Consider the following 18,826-nt stretch of genomic DNA (forward strand, 5'->3'; position numbering starts at 1 on the left):
TCCCGGTGGAGGTACATAGTGGTTCGGATCCCACTTTAAACCGTAGGTCCAGTCCCGATTAGCCTTAGTGTGCATAAAGTGGACTTAAAACAACAAATCAATCCAACTACCAAGGGTGCAAGCATTGAACGTCTTTAGTTTGTTCGTTATGTTGGCTGTACGCCAAGAAAAATCGTGCACCTAATTTTGACATTCGTAAATTTGATTTTGATAGTTAGATTTTGAAAAACAAAAGTTTAGAAGCATGCACTATTTCTTGTAAGACTTTAAAATTACATTCATTCCTTATTTACAGTATTATAAATATTATTATTGTTTGTTTTTCATTGTTTGTACTTTTCGCCTTCATTCTTAATGTACGTACAGGCTTGTCAATCAAGACATTCTCTTAAAATATTATGTTTAATAAGTCCATGTATACACATTTTGAAATGAAGAATAAAACCCAAATATAAGGAAAATGGACAAAATAATGTTACAAATAAATAGTAATTTTGTTTTCATGATGTAGACGTTCTGTTCAATCAATTTCTTCATGTACGTAAAATTTACGTAGCGCTAGTTACAATGTAATATAATTCAATAGTGTTCTAGGGTCGAAATTCGAACCCGGAACCGAGCATTTCTGTTCGTCCTGCGAGAATCCAACTACGACAATGCGGAATTGGCCCCAAGGTCGATTCTCACAGCTGGGAATGCATTCGTGGTGACGTGTTTTACAGGAGGTACATCATACCGCCACCAGTTGACTTGACCTATTTTCCAATCCCCACACCAAACATAAATAGCGTTTATTTTTTTGGCAAACACATCGTAAGTCTCTCAAATGCATAAACATTTAATCACGAAATAAATGCGTTAATACTAACACGTAGACTATTCAGGTAGGTTGGGTCACTGGATGAGAAGAAACGGTATCCTAAGGGTAGGCTTACCATACGTCCGGGATTAGTCCGGATAGTCCTGTTTTTTTTTAGTGCTGTCCGAGATTGCAAAATGTCCGGGGATTTGAGAATCTGAACATGAAAATAGCTACCGGTATTGAATATTCACGACCAGACTTTATGACCGGCAAGGATCGATCGATTATTTTATTTCTTCGAGAAATCGACTTCTGAACGGTTCCGTTTCCGTGAGCGTCTTGGTTGTCTTGCAAGCGTGTGAAGTAACTCGTCTACACGTTTTTGATAATTATAACTATTTACAAGGGCTTTGCATTTGGCAATGGGCAAATAAAAGTGTATATTTAACGTTAACCTGCAGCAGGAATACAAATTCTTGAAACTGTGTAACGACAGTGGCAGTGAACGTGTGCAATGTACACTCTGTAATGGAGTCTCTTGCACATAAAGGAAGAGGTGATATTGAAGACCACGTGAAAACAGTTAATCATATGAGTGCTATTAATGCTACTGCTTCAACAAACAAGAGATTTTAGAAAATAATGTTAATATTTTTTCTTGTACAATTTATAGTTTAATGTTCCAATAAAATGTTAAGGCTTTTAAGTAATTTCCATTTATTTTTGTAAAAAGAAAAACTAAAATTCAGCAGTAACGAGTTGATCGCGAATATGTCCTGGGTTGAACCCCAAAAAATATGATAAGCGTACCTAAGGTATGCTATTGAAGGGATAGTCAAGGGAAAGAAGATTCCAAATAGTTGACAACAAAATAAATGGTCTTACGCTGCTACAAAGATCGAACAGAATGGAGGTTGAAAGAAAAGACCTGCCCTGGGCAGAAAAGAATGAATGAAAATAAATAAGTCGGTTCATTTTCTTTTGTTTCATATATGTATATAAATGTCCTTAGTTTTGCAAATTTATTTACAAAGTTACTCACAGACTAAATAATAGAGTGAAATCGCAAACTGAGTTTTGATGAAAACTATCCAGGTCGGTTGGCTCGTGTCACGTATTGTTGGCTTTCACTAAAAAAAAAAATGGTTTTGCCTGTTTTCCCACTCGCTTTGCAGAAACAAATTCCCTGATTTTCCAAAGCGTTCCGTGCAATTTTAAAATTAATTTTCAGACCATTCTGTGTTCTTTTGACGTCCTAATAACTAAGTGTTAAGTGTTTACAGCACCTGGTATTCAATAGAATCAAGTTTATTCAACATTGTTAAAATACATGAGCAAAACAAAGCTGCAAAAACCTCCAATCAAGAACTTTGTTGAAGAAAAATGTGGAATTTATCTTCATCCTGAAATTCATTGAGTTTTCCGGGTTTTGGATGTACGAGGGCCGTTATTCAAACCGTGACTTCAATTATTTTTATTTTTTTTCAGAATAACTGAACACACCCAGACGTACATATAAAATACTTACACAAGTGTCTAGAGGTAGTGTACCAAATGTGCATGCGACACTAACGTAAACTACCATCTCCATGTACGTATTTCCGCCATGCTACGGTATCATCCATGCTTTAAGGACGGGGTCCGCATTTGGAACACTTCCTCTATTATTACAGAATGACGTCACATGCAACAAGAGTCACTTGTTAAAGTGCAAACTTGGAACAGCGTGGTGTCGTGAAATTCCATGTGAATCAAGGTGCAAAACAGAGTGAAATTCACAGAAGGCTTCAATTCTGGGGAAAATTAGCACCAAATAAGCCCACTAATTAGATTTTTTCAGAGCTCTGAAATTGGTGAATTAAAAATCCTCAGAAAATAAGCTATAAAATGATCTTACATTTTTCTAAAAAATGGCCTATAAAGCCACTGTAGCTACTATAATCTAAACTTGAATGTTTCATAAAAAAGCAAAAAGTCACACGCTTGTGAAATTACTTGAATAATACATCCTGTGGCGGTTAAATTATTGAAACTAGAAGAGGGCATTTAAGTGCTATTGTACCCCTAGACTCCTTCCTATATATCAAAGTGATTTTCTGTGACAGGTCACCAAGAAGGTACCTTCTTGCTCTGTCTCTGAACTTAAGCCCAAGTAGAGGCTTGCTTTGCATGTGTAGAATTTTTTTTTGGGGGGGGGGACTCAAATGCAATAAAAACCTGTAAACATGTCGAAAATTGGCAACTCGTTTGAATCAGTTTCCAATTTCAACCACTTAGGAGTAATACTAACAAATGAAAACCATATTAAAAAAGAACTAAAATGCAGACTTAATTCAGGAAGTGCGTGTTACTTTTATCTTCATAAACTTTTATCATCTAAGAAACTAAAAGTTAAAATATACAAAATAGTAATTTTGCCTGTAGTCAGGGGCGCCGACTTGTCAAAATTATTGGGGGGACTCTGATCACTGAAATAAATTAATGAATTACTCACTCCCTCTCTTTTTTAAGTTTTGGCCTCTGTGTCCGGAATCTCGTAAAAGCCCATGAACTCCTCAAAAATATCAACATTTTCATTCAAAGTTCGAGTGCAGAATGTCAATTGTTCAAGGATGGATATGTCACACGGAGCGCAAAACATATCTCCCTAATATATCAATGATCTCGTTCTGAATGTCATGGGAGAGCCATTTGTAGCCCGAACGTGCCATCCACTACCCTAGTTCATTCACATCGTCTTTTGAAACTCTTGTTAGTAAAAATATTAACAATACTCACAATTATATACTTAGTATATAGTAATAAGTCATGTGTTTCGCTGTCTCTGGTCATAGCCCCCCCAAAGTTGATGGTCTAGAACATTTCAAATGTGTATTTAAAGTTAAGTTCATGTGGCACAATTCAGAGTAAACTTCATAAGAGAAGCAAAATAATACATTAGATCCTCTTTAAAAAAAAATACTTGGGGGGTTCTGCCCCACATCGTTAACATTGGGGGGGGGCTCGAGCCCCCCCCAAGCCCCATGGAGTCGGCGCCTATGCCTGTAGTATTATATGGATGTGGAACTTGGCCCCTTACATTAAAAGAGGAACATAAATTAAGAGTATTTGAAAATAAAATTCGGACCTAAAAGAGATGAGGAGACAAGTTAGTGGAGAAGGTTACATAATTTAGAACTGCATAATTTGTATTCATGTCCAGATATTATTAGATTAATTAAATTAAAAAGACTTAGGTGGGCAGGCCATGTGGCACGAATGGGAAAGAAATAGTTTACAGGATTCTTGTTGGAAAACCTGATGGTAAAATACCTGTAGGAAAGCCAAGACGAAGATGGAGGGATAACGTTGAGATGGACCTAAAGGAAATCGGTAAGGATGGAAAAGATTGGATTGATCTTGCCCAGGATAGGGACAGAAGGAAGGCTTGTGTTGCTGCAGCCATAAACCTTCGGGTTTAAGGAAACTTGAGAGTTAACGCCAAAATAAGTTGAAAAAAAGCAAGATAGAAACACTGGTTCCAACTCGAGATAAAGGACTACCATTATGATTTCTGCTGCCTCAAGGCAATGAAAGAAGATGAATTTTCATCCATTGCAGAGTCCTGGCAAAGTACCGTGCGTCCATTTCGATCTTCAGCCGAGAGATCGGGAGAAGCGTGGCGGGCGGCGCTGGCGGAGATGCCGACATTTGCGGCTTGTAATGCCCGCTTATTTTTATGGACATATGCAGACATTTATATAAATATTGCAAAACGAGCACTAACCTGTGTTATAATTTATCATCTGTAATTCATCCAAGTTCTGCCCTTATATACACAAAAGAATACGCTTTAGAAACGATGTTAAGAGCCACAGATAATAAAACATTATAATCATAGTTTTGACCAGTAACGTCCTGCTTAAATTTATATCCTTGAAAGAGTTTTGTGGCCATGGGAATCGTTTGGAGGTTTCGAATGTGCAACACTGTATCAAGATTACGCTGTTGACGAAACCGTTAAAAGTCAATGGTGTTCGTGAGCTTCCTTGCAATCCGAAATCTCCGAGCTCGAGTTTTTTGTTCCTTCGCGACAGAGCTGTGAATATAGTGGCGAGCAGATGTAAACCAAGAGCGTGTTAATTTCGTACTGTGCGCAAGAGTGTTATTATTGGTTACTTGCCGTTACTTGTTTGTGTTATTGCAGTGTGTATGTGTGTTGTGTCAGTAAGAGGATTGGAATGCCAGCCGCAAGGTTCACGTTACGAGGGGGGCTGATAAGTTCTCGGCCCGACCCAGAAGGACTTTAGCTACAGGCACGAAAGTTTCAGGCTATTCAACGTATTCTCCCCTAAAGTTTACACACTTGGCACTTGGTGGATATCAGTTTGAACAACTCTTATAACACAGGTGAGTGCTCGTTTTGCAATATTTATATAAATGTCTGCATATGTCCATAAAAATAAGCGGGCATTACAGGCCGCAAATTTCGGCATCCCAGCCAGCGCCGCCCGCCACGCTTCTCCCGATCTCTCGGCTGAAGATCGAAATGGACGCACGGTATATCAGTCAAGTGCTCCTGTGATCCTCATAGCCTACCTCAAAACGCAATCTCTAAAATCCTTGATACACACGGAGAACTCTTAACACCAAAGCATTTGTTATAATTCAATTATCTTTGAAGAATTCCTCTATTATTGTATTGACTGTAACAGTCTCGACAATTAAAAGAATTCAAAGATTCATAGAGACGCGGAAGAAACGTATCGCAATGCCCTCGACATCATGTCACATTTTCGATAAGATTATCAGAAGCATTAACATGCACTACTCCACTACATGCACAGTCAGGATTCGCAAGTGCAGACAGGATATATGTACACTCCTCTTCAGATAAAGTGGCACATCTCAACTGTCGAACCTTATGAAGTGTCACTTTATGCGAACAAGAGTGTACCAAAAAATGTGATAATAAATCCTAGACTAGATCACGTACCACATAAATTTAAGGAATAATGTATCTCTAATTTAGAAAAGAAATCATGTATAGAGTATATATTTCTATTATAGGCATAAAAGGTAAAGTTTGCCCATGCATATAGCACCGTGCTATGAAGGCACATTTAGGGGACATAGGGGTAGGACCCCACACATTCTCGATCTCGGCCATTTTTTGGAGGTGATGTGATTAGCACCACGTTCCGGCCGCCTTTACCCCTCAGGGTTGCCCCCAAGGTACCTATTTATTTGAGGCTGGATGAGCCCCAGAGCCACTTTATGCGAGGACAAGGCCGGAAAAATTCCGACCTTAGACCCTGGGAATCAAACTCGGGTTCACTTTGGAATTGGATCTCAAGTGAGCATGATAATTCACATCCTTTCTGGTAACAGAAATTGTTCTTGATAGCTCAGTGGTTTCGAGTCATTTTTCATTCCTTCTATACGAAAAATTGCATTAAAAAACACTGCTATTCGCATTAAATATGAATTAAATTTTCCAGATCCATGTCAGGAAAGACTATACGTGAGGAAATTTTACATGCAACGTTTTTCTAATCCTAGGCCTTTAAAATAAAGAAGCTGATTTCTTCCAACCTACTTTTGAAATAAGCAATGGTTCTCATTTTTTTCTAAGACGATCTTTTATTCCAGTGAAGACATTCAGGGCATACCAAAAACTTTCGCATCAATCCATAGAATCCTTCTTTCCGTCCCAATACTGACTGAATCAAGGAACAAAAGAGCATCAACTGTACGAACTACATCTCGATGTTTTGCATGCGTATAGTACAGCGCCTCCTTGTACAGTGGGATCCATGAGTATGACCGTGCAAATTGACCATCACCATGTTCGTGCACTTTATTTGACCCAATAAGAGCTTCAAGAATTAAAAGAAAACTCAAAACAAGCTGTTGCCAACTTCTGCACCCTCATACATAAAAATTCATCGCTTAAAAACAAATAGGATGTAAGAGAAAAATGGACTAGTCGTGGACAATTTGCACGGTAATACTCATGGATCCCACTGTACGTATAGCTCGCAATTAAACAAACATTTATAAGAAGTTTGGGAACAGGTACAGTCAACGTCAAAGATAATGGTAGGCAAATTGTCCACCGCTAGTTTCATAACTTTTTTATTCTACATCCTGTGTTGTTTTAAGGAATGAAACAATGTTGGTTCGAAGCAGGCATTGTTCTCTGCTTATTGACGTCTTTATTTCAATTCATTGTCACGACATTGTGTAATTCAGATGGTGGTGGACAATTCGCCCACTGTTTCTTTCGTCGTTGGGATACAAGAAACTGCTAGCCAAATACATAACAGTTGGAACAACTTTGTTGTGCATTGAGTTCCGAGGTCATCCCCTTCCACAATTCCCCCAAGCCCCTCCCAGTCAAAGAAATTCTTATATTTCCACATTTGTGTTTCGTTTATGCAATTTAAAACAGGTTGGGTATCTCGATAACTTGAAACAGATCCTCTCCTAACTGCACTATATTCATTGTAAGATAATTTTGGATGTATTTCCTTGGAAGAAGCAAAATATGAATCACACCTGATAACGGAACTTGTTTACTTGAGTTATGTGTACAAACTCAAGACGAAGCGACATTTGCTTCCGTTACACTTCACCAATCATTGCGGCGATTAGGAGGGGCTTGGGGGGGCAGTTGCAGTTGCAGTTTTACGAAATAGGTCGCACGCAAATGATACTTAAAACAATCCAAACCTAGGTAAAACTCATGAGAATTTTAAAAATACGCGCAAAGTACACAGGTTTACTTTGTTATTTCGCAAATGCAAGTGTCCTTGTACATAAATTAGGTTGCTTAGCCAGTCGATGACCTGTGTCGATGTTCTGTGCTATAGCGAATTTAGGTCACATGCAGGTTCGGACTTCCATAAATTGACAACAAATTAAATGTTTAGGGTGTAATTACATTTTCAATGAACTGATCACAATAACATGAATCTGAAATAAATGCACGAATGCCAACCAGGCTACAAACTGGCCTTGGTAAACCTGTCGTCATAATCGTAATTACAGGCCAAGAAAAAACAAAAAGCAGAAAGACTTGAAAACAGGACTTACCTTGGATATGTGAACGGTATGCAACTCAGTGTAGAAACACTCTCGCGTAATAACCAACGAAACCACTCGCAACACCGAACAAAAATATAATATTCTTGGTTGCACACTTTCACATCACTACAACACACATTCGCTCCCCTGTTCTCTATGCAGCTGACTTCATGAGCAGGTCGATTCCCCGGCTATACGAGAGTCGTCGTCACGTACCACTACACGTGAGTCGGACAGTGGTGCCAACTCGCTGTGCAGTGCTGCAACCGTGGAGGGGAAATTTCTCAATGGTAAATTCCAGTGCGCGGAGTTCCGAATTCATTCAGCTTGTACTCACTCGCCTCTCGGTGTGCGCGGTACAGAGGCGAACCTTGATCGACCAGTTAAATTGATATTTGGCGTTCTGATGTACCTCCATTGACTAATTACGCAAGACGAACTCCTTTGAGTGCTAATGTCTGCACATGGGATTTCCGTAAAGTGCAACGCATTGAGTTCGTTGACCGCGCACACGGTGCGGAAGCAATACTAAAAATATGGGTACTCATGGGCGTCCGGAAGGGGGGGGGGCCGTGGCCCCCACTGGAAAATGAAAGTCAACCAAACATTATGTATTTCACACATATAATTTCATTTTAGCCACAATAATATGTGTTAATTATTGCATGATCATCATAAATTTAAATTTATGCAATATTTTTTTAGGGAACAACACTTTTGTTGGAGAAAATGTGCCTTGTTTGCCCCTCCCTGGAAAAAAAAAAACCTTCCTTGCCCCTCCCTGGAAAAAGTCCTGCGGACGTCCATGTAGGTACTTCACGAATATCAAACCCTGACACCAAAGACTAGAGCATTAAACACAGGGGGGTTTCATGACACGCGCGTCATGTAATTTTTTTTGGGGGGGGGCAAAATTTTATAACAATTCTATATATCTTCACATAAAAATGGAGGGGGGGATCGTTTCTTTCTATTAACTTGTTATTGATTTTCAGTTTTGGTTATTATGTACAGTTTTTCTACCTACCTGTGGGTGATCGCGGTGATAGGGTTGAAATGAAACACCACCTTTATGCCTTTAGAATCGGTTTGGATGGGGGGTGGCGTGCTGTTCGCATTAATACAAGGTTAGTCGAGGAGACATATTGTGAAGAATAAGGTTCAGTACACTAACAATGGCAGTGGCCTGAGCAGTTTTGTACGTTTTATGTTAACAAACATGAAAGTGAGCCTAAAGTATATAAAGTAAACATATATTGCTTAAATATGTCTGTATTATATTGTTCTGCCCCTTTTTGCGGAGGAGTGCATCATGGGCCTTTGGGGGTATTAGCACCCCTGAACGTGCAAAAACCGTTTCCCTACTTCTTTGTTCTACTTCTAGCATAGGCGTAACTTGTCAGGAGCAAGGGGTGGTGACCCCCCTCACAAATTTTCAGATTACTAAATTTAAAATTTAAGGATACTTCTTAACCTCCTGGGAGCTGAGAAGCAAGGTATTGAGGAGTTTCTTTATGATTGTGCAAATGCAAATTATGATTTATCAAAATAGTTCTGGACTTTTTACGGGATGGAAAACTTGTCGATCCTGCCTCCCGAAGACTCAAGTTTGATTCTGCCCCCGAAAGTTAAGTCTCAAGATTGAATCTACCCCCGCCCCCAAAGTTAGGTCCATGAATTCTAGGATCCTAAAATACTTGCCTCCCTTCATGTTTAAAATTGTTCTTACATAATAAAAGCTTATCACTAGGGCTAGGAAGTTGAGGAAAAATCCATTTTTTCCTAGTGTCCGAAGACGAGGCCCAACATAATATATGTTCATTTTGGATCATTGTAGGCCAGAAAAAGGTGGGTTTTATTTGTCCTTTTTTGCCTTTTTCGGCGTTTTTTGGCTTATTGTTCGTTTTTTAAGCCTTTTTTAGGTCTTAACGGCCTTTTTTTGCAACTTTCACCTTCTTTCGACTACATTTTTACTGCCCATTCTCAATTCGAATCATCATCAGTTCATCACCTCTTAAACGTCCTTTCTGTAGTAAAGAAATAAAAAGAGAAAGAAAGAAATATATTTGAACTGATCCCTGAAACGAGAGAAAAACATTTTTGGACGACTGAAGCAGGTACCGTACAAGGTCCTTTAACCGTAACTTGTCTGGAAGGTCGCGCTGTAAGTGGCAACTTTCTCTTGTTTTGAAGCTTTCAGCACGGTGTACGACCAGACAGCACACGCCTGCAAAGATCTCAAGGTGCCGCACAGAGGGAGGGGATGGGGAGGTTAAAACTGTAGTTATTAATTAATTTGGATCACATTTATACGTCCTCTTTTTCCGTTTTTAGGTCTTTTTTTAAAATATTTTTAGGTCTTTTTATAGGTCATTTTTTGGCAATTTATAGGTCTTCAACTTTCGAGCCCTACTTATAACCAAGTAACAAATAATTTTAAGTGTTCTATATTTTTCTACTATCTTTAAATACTGGTTACCCGTTACACTGGCGTGCTTCAAGTCAATATTTACATTCATAGTATTAATAATGAAAATTGAATGTCTTAAATGGAACCCCGTTCCGATATAACTAAGAAAAATAATAATTTGTATTACTAAAAGTCAAAACTGTCTTAAATATAACCCTCCAAGTGTTAAAATCATAAACGTTACGCGAAAAACTTTCATAAACTGTATCCAGGAACTGCGATTGGGTGTCTACATTTTTGAGGGGGGAGGGGGGTAAAGATAGGTTACTTTTTCTTGGTGCGAGGGCAAATAAGTGGGGGTCAGCTGCACCCCACGCCCTCCTAATCGTCGCCATTTATTGAATCTGTGACTGATTGTAATTGTTTTTTACAAATTTTATTGCCCTTCGTTGAAATATTATTAATAATTAAGTTTTAAATGCTCAGATAGGCTAATTACACTGGACCTACAGTTTAAAGTGGGATCCGAAGCAGTAGTATGTGCCTCTACCGGGTATCGAACCCGGGACCTATAATGTGCCGATATAATTTATCGGCATGTATACTGAATCTAGGGTTGCTCGAGTTCTAAAATAAAAAAAAAAGGGACATACAGATTATATAGGCATGGATATAGTTAAATTTATTTTCATAACATTTTTAAACATTACAATATCAATTGCTGTTTAAAGCATTGTTAATCCCTAATTTTTAACATTTTGATAAAATATATTAACATTTGAGTGAACTCTTGGCGTCCTTTAAGAGGACATTTTCTCCCAATGCATTACTATAAAATTCAGAACACGGCTTATTCTCATTCACTTATTATTTCTTTAGCTAAATACGGGACAAATGGGTGTCCCGAGAACATTTTCCGGGATTCCGGTACATTTCTTTAAAAAGGGGGACAATCCCGTATACGGTCTGGCAAACTGTATCGATATCGGCATCAATTGGGTATGATCGCACTCTCTGGCAACGGACAGACAGCAGAAAATATCCTCAAGAGTTTGCTTCAAAGTGTAGGATATAAGTGAACTTAGAGAACAAAGATTGGATTCTGAGAAAACTATATAAAATTTCTCAAGTGAAAGACACAATAGTTGCGAACTCCGAGAAAAAGGGTGGAGAGACGTTGCAAGAAACAAAGATTTATTGCTTTTTTAAAAAAAGGTTCAGTTTCTAAGCAACGTATCTGTCTCGAACGATGTTACCCAAGGTGCCATTTATAGAGGTGGGCCCGTCAGGGACATTCAACGAACACAGGTGACGTCACGCGGTAAAGACCCTTGACTTTCGAAAGAATAATATACCGTAATTTTAACAGATTGATGTACTAATAAATCCACACTTACACGTTAACCTACATTGAATTATGTTTGAAATATCGTAATTGGCACAAAGAAACTCCAGAATTCACACGTATTTTTCAACTTTGTGAAGGATTACAACCAGGTGGCGTACTGCCTGTGAGAACGATGTCTTTTGAACTAGACAGTATTTAATTATAGTTATGAAATTTAGTCATGAGAAGGAAGCTTGCAAAGTAGGATTTTATTTTGAATGCTAATTTGAAACGAAAAGCATTGTAAAATAGAAGGTAATATGTAACGGCATGTATTTAAGACTGCCGGAAAGTAATATATTCCCCTATCTTAGGCAATCTGGGTGATTTTTATCATTTTATTTTATTGGACTGAGAGTAGAGTATGTACTCACAATATCAAAGTAAAGAGGAAACTTGACAAGTCTCTCCAATCGAAGGAACCCCCTCCACTGCAAATCATTTCTTCAATAAATTATTCACGCCCGTTGTTACCTGTTTAGTATCATGCCCTAAGTTTATGCCGCCTTGCACGTGTGAAATATCGCGAGCGTTAGATATTTCTTACACAGAAATGTAGCAATATTTACATTTACAAAATATTTTAACTTCTTAACAAAAGGTTTTATGTTTCATTGAAGAAAAACACAGCTTTTCGCTGAACACACACGCGTGATGAAAACAGAAATCCAAGAGGCACAGAACACATTCTAGTCGGCTGATGTTGGTTTTAAGCGATGGATTTTTATGTATGCTGGTGCAGAAGTTGTCAACAGCTTGTTTTGAGTTTTCTTTTAATTCTTGAAGCTCTTATTGGGTCAAATGAAGTGCACGAACATGGTGATGGACAACTTGCACGGTAATACTCGTGGATCCCACTGTGCGTTTGTTTTAAAACTGCCACCAGGAGCGCTAATTAAACAAATACCAAAATTGGAGGAATTTTCCTCAATATCAACGGAAGAAAACTGTGTATCTAGATAGTGCAAGTCTATGTAGTGTAGACATGATTGAAGATAAGCTTCAAGAAGTGCAGCCTTTTAGACACGGTTCTTCAGATTATCTTGTGGCCCGTCACCAAGACTGGGCTCCAGAATGCGACATCCCCCATCCGTTCTTTAAATTTGAAATCTCAATGTGAATCAATACAAAATCTTCAGGGATACGGTAGTAAATTATCATATTTATATAATAATAATAATACATTACTGATGCCCTTCTTGAGTTGAAAACAACCGCAAGCATTTAAATACCTTACACTTGCTTCGTGGCGTTCGAGGTTCTTTATTGTTAACATATTAAAATCGAGAGTATAAGAAGACAAGACAAAATGCGTTTTATTAAAAAATAAATGCGTAAAAATGTCCAAGCACGTTATCGTGAATTTTTGCGTAAATGTTTCACATGAGAAATACTTTTTTCTGGCCCCCTTAGGCTGCCTGTATGTTACGTCCCTTATTTGACGTATTCATTCAAATTGTAACGTTTAATTAGAATTTAAAGCCATATAAAAACGGTATGATTTAATTAGTTTTTTCAATATTTTTTGTCACTTCCATTTAATACATTCTTCGTATCAAACCCATGGGACGCTTCGCTAGAAGGCTAAAAAAAATGTTTACGCCACTTTCTGCCCGCGCACTATGGCCTCTTAATGCTAATCCTTGTCTACCAAAAGAAAGTAAACTGCCCTTGCCTGCCCCCCCCCCTCCCCCAGTTTTTGTACCCAATCGCAGCTGCTACGTGTGAGCCAAATACGTATTTTCGTGTGGGCTCTGCTTCGGAGAACAATAGAGAGATAAGAGAATCTGGAAGAGAGAGAGAGAAGGCAGAGAGTTAAAAAGGAGAGAGAAAGAACATAGAAACCAAGGGCAAAAGAGATGGAGAAAGAAAGTAAGAGGAAGAAAAACAGAAAAATAAGAGCAAAAGGAAGAAACAACAGGGGGTTGTTTAAATTTTCTTATTTCCCTTTGTCTCTTTCTATGTTAACTTTCTTTTTCTCTCTTAGTTACTTTCACCATCTCTTTCTCTCTTACTTTCGATCTCCGTCCTTTTTAACTCACTTCTCTCTTCCACTTTCTCTATATTTCTGTTGTTTTTTCTGACTTGTAACTCTGTTTTCCTCTCTTTATTGTTTTCTCTGACTTGTCACTATTTTTCTCTCTTTATTGTTTTCTCTGACTTGTCACTCTATTTTTCTCTCTTTATTGTTTTCTCTGACTTCTCACTCTGTTTTTCTCTCTTTATTGTTTTCTCTGACTTCTCACTCTGTATTCTCTCTTTATTGTTTTCTCTGACTTCTCACTCTGTTTTTCTCTCTTTATTGTTTTCTTTGAATTGTCACTCTGATTTTCTCTCTTTATATTTCTCTATGCACGTATACGTATTACTTATATAAGTAATTGTGATAAGTTCTCGTGTATAGTGGAACCACGTGCAAAAGAACCTGCGCAGAGCCGCAACTCCTATGCATCGTACTCCAGCTGGAGGGGAGGGGCAGAGTGAAGCATGCTTCCTTATAGCCCTGAGTTGAAACGATTGAAGGGAAGGTGCGCGAAGGACTTTGCCGAAGGTTCTTTTCCTTGTGGTCGCTCTACAGAGCCTCCCGTGCCTATCTGTGGCGACGTTCCGCATAAAAAAACTGCAAATAAAACTATTCAAATTTGTTGCAACACAATTGTTTCAAGTTCTGTCTCAAGGTATTGTTGAAATTTGTTATGCATACGAAGGGATTTAGATTAAGCTGTGACTGTTAGCGGGAATACGTTTCTCGTACAATCAGGCAGAAAAAAGTGGAGGGAGCTATATATTTTTTCATTGGCCGAGCTGAGGCAACAATTTAATTTCGGCTACAGGCGGGGTCTTCGAGGATATCAAAGGCTCCGCTCCAACCCGTCACACGAAAATTCCCGAACACAAAATGTGTAAAAAGGGCTTTATCTCTTTGCTTCCCGCCATGTACACTAATACGATTGGAGGCTGAGTATTATTGAACATTACCCAGAAAAAAATTCAGCTAGGAAGCTGTAACTGCTACACTGTTCTTCATATTCCCCCAGAAAGTCAATGCACTTGCGACATCTGTACTGCAGCTTCAGAAGTCCTTGCAAAAAAAATCTTCCTACTGCTGGAGTAACCACTCATTTCCAGCATTAGTTGCCTACTGAGCACTCCCAAATCGTTGTCCCTTTAGGTTTTTTCAGATGGGGGAACAAATTATAGTCAGATGGAGCCAGCTCAGGCGAATAGGGTGGATGGGGCAAAACTTGAAAGCCTAAGGAGATCAGTGTCGCCATTGTTTCACCTGCAGAGTGTGGCGAGGCATTGTCATGCAACAACATTCTCTTCTGCATTGAACGTTTGTGGAGGTACTGCCATTTTCAAGTTGGACCCGAAAAACAAAGAGAAGTTAAAATCATAGAAAGTCGATTCTTGCATCATTACATATAGAAGTATTGACCAGTACACCCTGCATATTTCAGCCTTCTAACTCCTTTTTTTCTGGGTAAGGGTCAATACTTATCAGCCTCCCCTCGTATTAACCTACAAATTGCAAATGCTGTACATAAAAGTATAATGCTTTAGGTTGAAAACATTGCGAGGAAATTACAACTTCATAGTTTATGTGCAAGGGCTTTCATTGAAAATATCACACGCAGAAAATACACCAATGAACAAAATATCGTACTGTTTTACTCTCGGCTCCGTTTGGATGATTTTGATTGGATTTTCTTTTTACGTCTACTTTTTGCACCGTGCTGTGCGGCCTAAAGGCGCAAGCTTTAGGCTCCGTCTACGGGACGCACAGGTTCAAGTCTCCTGAGGGAATCTAACAACTTACCTCCTGAGATTTCGGCCTCTGTGTATGAGACCGGTGATCACCCACCAGCGATAGGAAATTGGGGAGCTACAAATGAGTATCATAACAGAAACCTACAGCAATGGCTGGGGGTTCGTCGTGCTGACCACACGTCACCCCATAACTGGTTGGATGATCTCACATGTGCTATTACGCCACAGGTTATTTATTTATTATTTTGGGTTATGCACAGAAATGCTAATCGGGACTGGACCTACAGTACAGTTTAAAGTGCGATACGAACCACTATGTGCCTCCACCGGGCATCGAACCTAGGACCCCGTTACCACTACGCCATCGGGGAGGCTCAATTGCATTTCGATGAGATCGTGTTGAAAACCAAGGAGCTGGTAAACATCTTAGATTACGAGTCACTTTATGAAAGACAGTGGGAGACGAGGGATGTAAGTCTGCCAGATCTTGAAAGGGAGATAGCGTGGTATCCGATTGAGCGCCACGTAACAGATTCACGTGCGGCTGAAGCATGTGATGGAAACTTCTGGAACTGCGAGTAAAATTCTTATGCACAGATTACTTGCTACATCAGTTTCTGCAACAGTGGCTCATACAGGAACGAAGAAAAGGTGAGGGGTGATGGCCCGAGAGATCAGTCAAAAAAGACAGTGATCTTCTTTGAGATGTAAAATCAAGCAATTAATCTTCACCGAGACGTTTAAAATTAACAATACATCATCAATAAATATAAGAGTAGTGATGCCAACTTATATGGGCCCGAGCTAAAGCACCCGCGCTTAATGAAACAAAATGTCTCATACACCTAAAGAATTCTCACACCTTAATTACTGACTGGGTGTTGTAACAAATTTTTATGAAATATTTTTATATCTCCAATATGATACTTTTCAGTGTCCTATATTATTCGTGATCACATCGTTATTAGGAAATTAGAGAGGATATGGGTTGATAACCAGAATAGGGTATCGTTAGAACTAAAAGCTCTCAGAATAGACAGGCAAAAAGAACCACCAAAAATACAAAATATAGCACTAAAGTTGATAAACATCGACATTTTTCATTTTCCCGAATCAAACGCTCAAAATGCGAAATATGCACTTATGACTCAAATAGGCAAAAATACTCATTACAAATTTATTGTATTGCTCTCAGATATGGCCTAAAACTGTAAACGTAATAGCCCACATTTTCTGATCAAGGAAATGAAAAGGCATTCTAGGGCAAATTGCTAGCGAACTTGTGACACACATTACTGCATAAAATTATAAAACAAATATCCGAGTTCAGCTAAACCAATGTTTTTCAAAAGACAAAACTTTTGATAAACATTGTGTAAGCTGAACTCGGAGATTTATTTTATAATTTTGTCTAAAAAAGCACATTCTAAAAAAAATACGATCGCGTCCTCCTTGACATCTGATTTTCAGCAATCACACTCGAGTAGATTAAAATGAACAAATAATCGTCAATTAACATAAAAGTAAATTATCGTAGTCCCTTGCATCCAAAATCAAACAATCACTCCCAGACACGACTATAATGTACAATATGTTGCGAGTTAACAAGATTCAATTGTACAAAGACTAAAATATGATTAAAAGCCCCGTGTTTAGTACATGTTATATGTGCATATGAGATTTTTATTACAGAGTCACTTATTGAATCGACCCAATCACTTAATTGCTGCATTCCTCTAGCAGCCAATCATGCTTAACCTAATTAAAAAGCAACTTATCAATTAAACTAATATTTTGTATTTAGCCATGTTATTTATCGTGAAAAATAGACACGATAAAGTTCTAATTCGATGTAGAAACTGCCATTGCTGAATATTAGTATAAGAATAATTATTGTTGATCTTTATTTGACTTATCTGCCATCTGGTGGAGAGTTCCAAATGAGAATTGAAACATGACATGTCTTCATCCCAATGTTTTTGGACTTCCGTTATAAATAAATTTGATTTTGTTTTTAGAGAATGTGCCTACTTGTCTCCCATAAGAATTTTCCGCTGATGACACTCCATTATCAAATTTTGTATCGTGAATGAAGCAAAGATATCGCTCTCCATTTATCCGCTGCCGGATGAGATAAAAGAGGCCAACAGTGCAAGTTCAAAATCCTTGTGATTTCAGTTTTTACAGAGGGCTTTCCTTCAGTGAGTGGGATGAACTAACTGCGGTGCGCTAAATCAGATCATTTTTGTTACGTTTCAGCTGTTTATTCTTCAAGGTTATTATGCTCGAGGTTTGACACGAGAAGTTTAGTTGGTTCCCGATGTTGGCGCCACAAGCACGCTGGATTTTGTTTAAGATTCCATACATAGCTTTCCAATCTTGGCCAGGTAGAGGTGTATGGCGAAGGGCTAGCGACAGCTTTAGCAACTTGCGAAATGTCAAGTTTGGTGCGGTTATCATATCCATATTATTATGGCTGTCGTTAGCCGCTCGTGGTTCAGTTGTTTCCCGATGCTGGCGCAACGAGCAAGCGAAATTTTATTCACACTTTAAAACGGCAGGTATCCTATCTATTTCCAAGAGGGTATATGATTTGTAGTGGGATCCATGAGTATTACCGTGCAAATTGTCCATGACTATTTTCATTAATTTTTATCTTGCATCCTATGTGTTTTTAAGCGATGGATTTTTATGTATGCTGGTGCAGAAGTTGTCAAAAGCTTGTTTTGAGTTTTCTTTTAATTCTTGAAGCTCTTATTGGGTGAAATAAAATGCATGAACGGTAATACTCATGGATTGCCAACTCTAAGGTATTTCATTTGGAAGCAGGCTCGGATTTATACATGTGGAGTACAATCAAAAAGTATCATATTGGAGGTGTAACAAATTTTTACGAAATATTTTGATAACAGTCAGTAATTAAGTTGCGAGAATTCTTCAAATAGATAATAGTGAAACAATTTGGTTTCTTAAGCGTGTGGATTTCATTTTTAAAAGGCAAAGTATTTGGCGTGCTCTAGCCACAAAGACCCATATGAGATGCTAATGGCGATTGCTTCACTTCTTGAAAGTCGCATTGCGTAAAAATAGTAAACATGACACTGGACAATTTGCTGGTACTGTACAAATAATCAAATTAACGCTTTAATGGTCGTCCTACAGCAAATGGCAGCCAGTGCTTTTATTACATTTTCTCTTAACCTGCAACGACAAAAATACAAAATTGTGCCAGGGCTATTACAAAGGAAATATAATCTTCAAAAAAAGGCAAGAAACTTGGTGAAACAGAGAACAAAGGACAAACAAGATTACGCAAGTTCGTCTATAATGACGTAGGTTTTGGGGAGTAAACAATTCTCTGATACATTGCTATCCACGAAGAGAGCTT

At 38.4% G+C, this 18,826-nt stretch overlaps 1 protein-coding gene across 1 annotated transcript in view; it reads right to left on the reverse strand.

Annotated features, from left to right (window-relative positions):
* per (period circadian regulator) overlaps positions 1-8,050 on the reverse strand; it is a 72,272-nt gene extending 64,222 nt beyond the window's left edge. Inside the window, 1 exon segment of the mRNA XM_083114785.1 lies at positions 7,880-8,050. The gene's annotated coding sequence lies outside the window, so the exon portion shown is untranslated.
* Positions 8,051-18,826: the final 10,776 nt, after the last annotated feature.

The sequence above is a fragment of the Lepisma saccharinum genome, chromosome 29, assembly GCF_977018435.1.
Source record: "Lepisma saccharinum chromosome 29, izLepSacc3.1, whole genome shotgun sequence".
NCBI lineage: Eukaryota > Metazoa > Arthropoda > Insecta > Zygentoma > Lepismatidae > Lepisma > Lepisma saccharinum.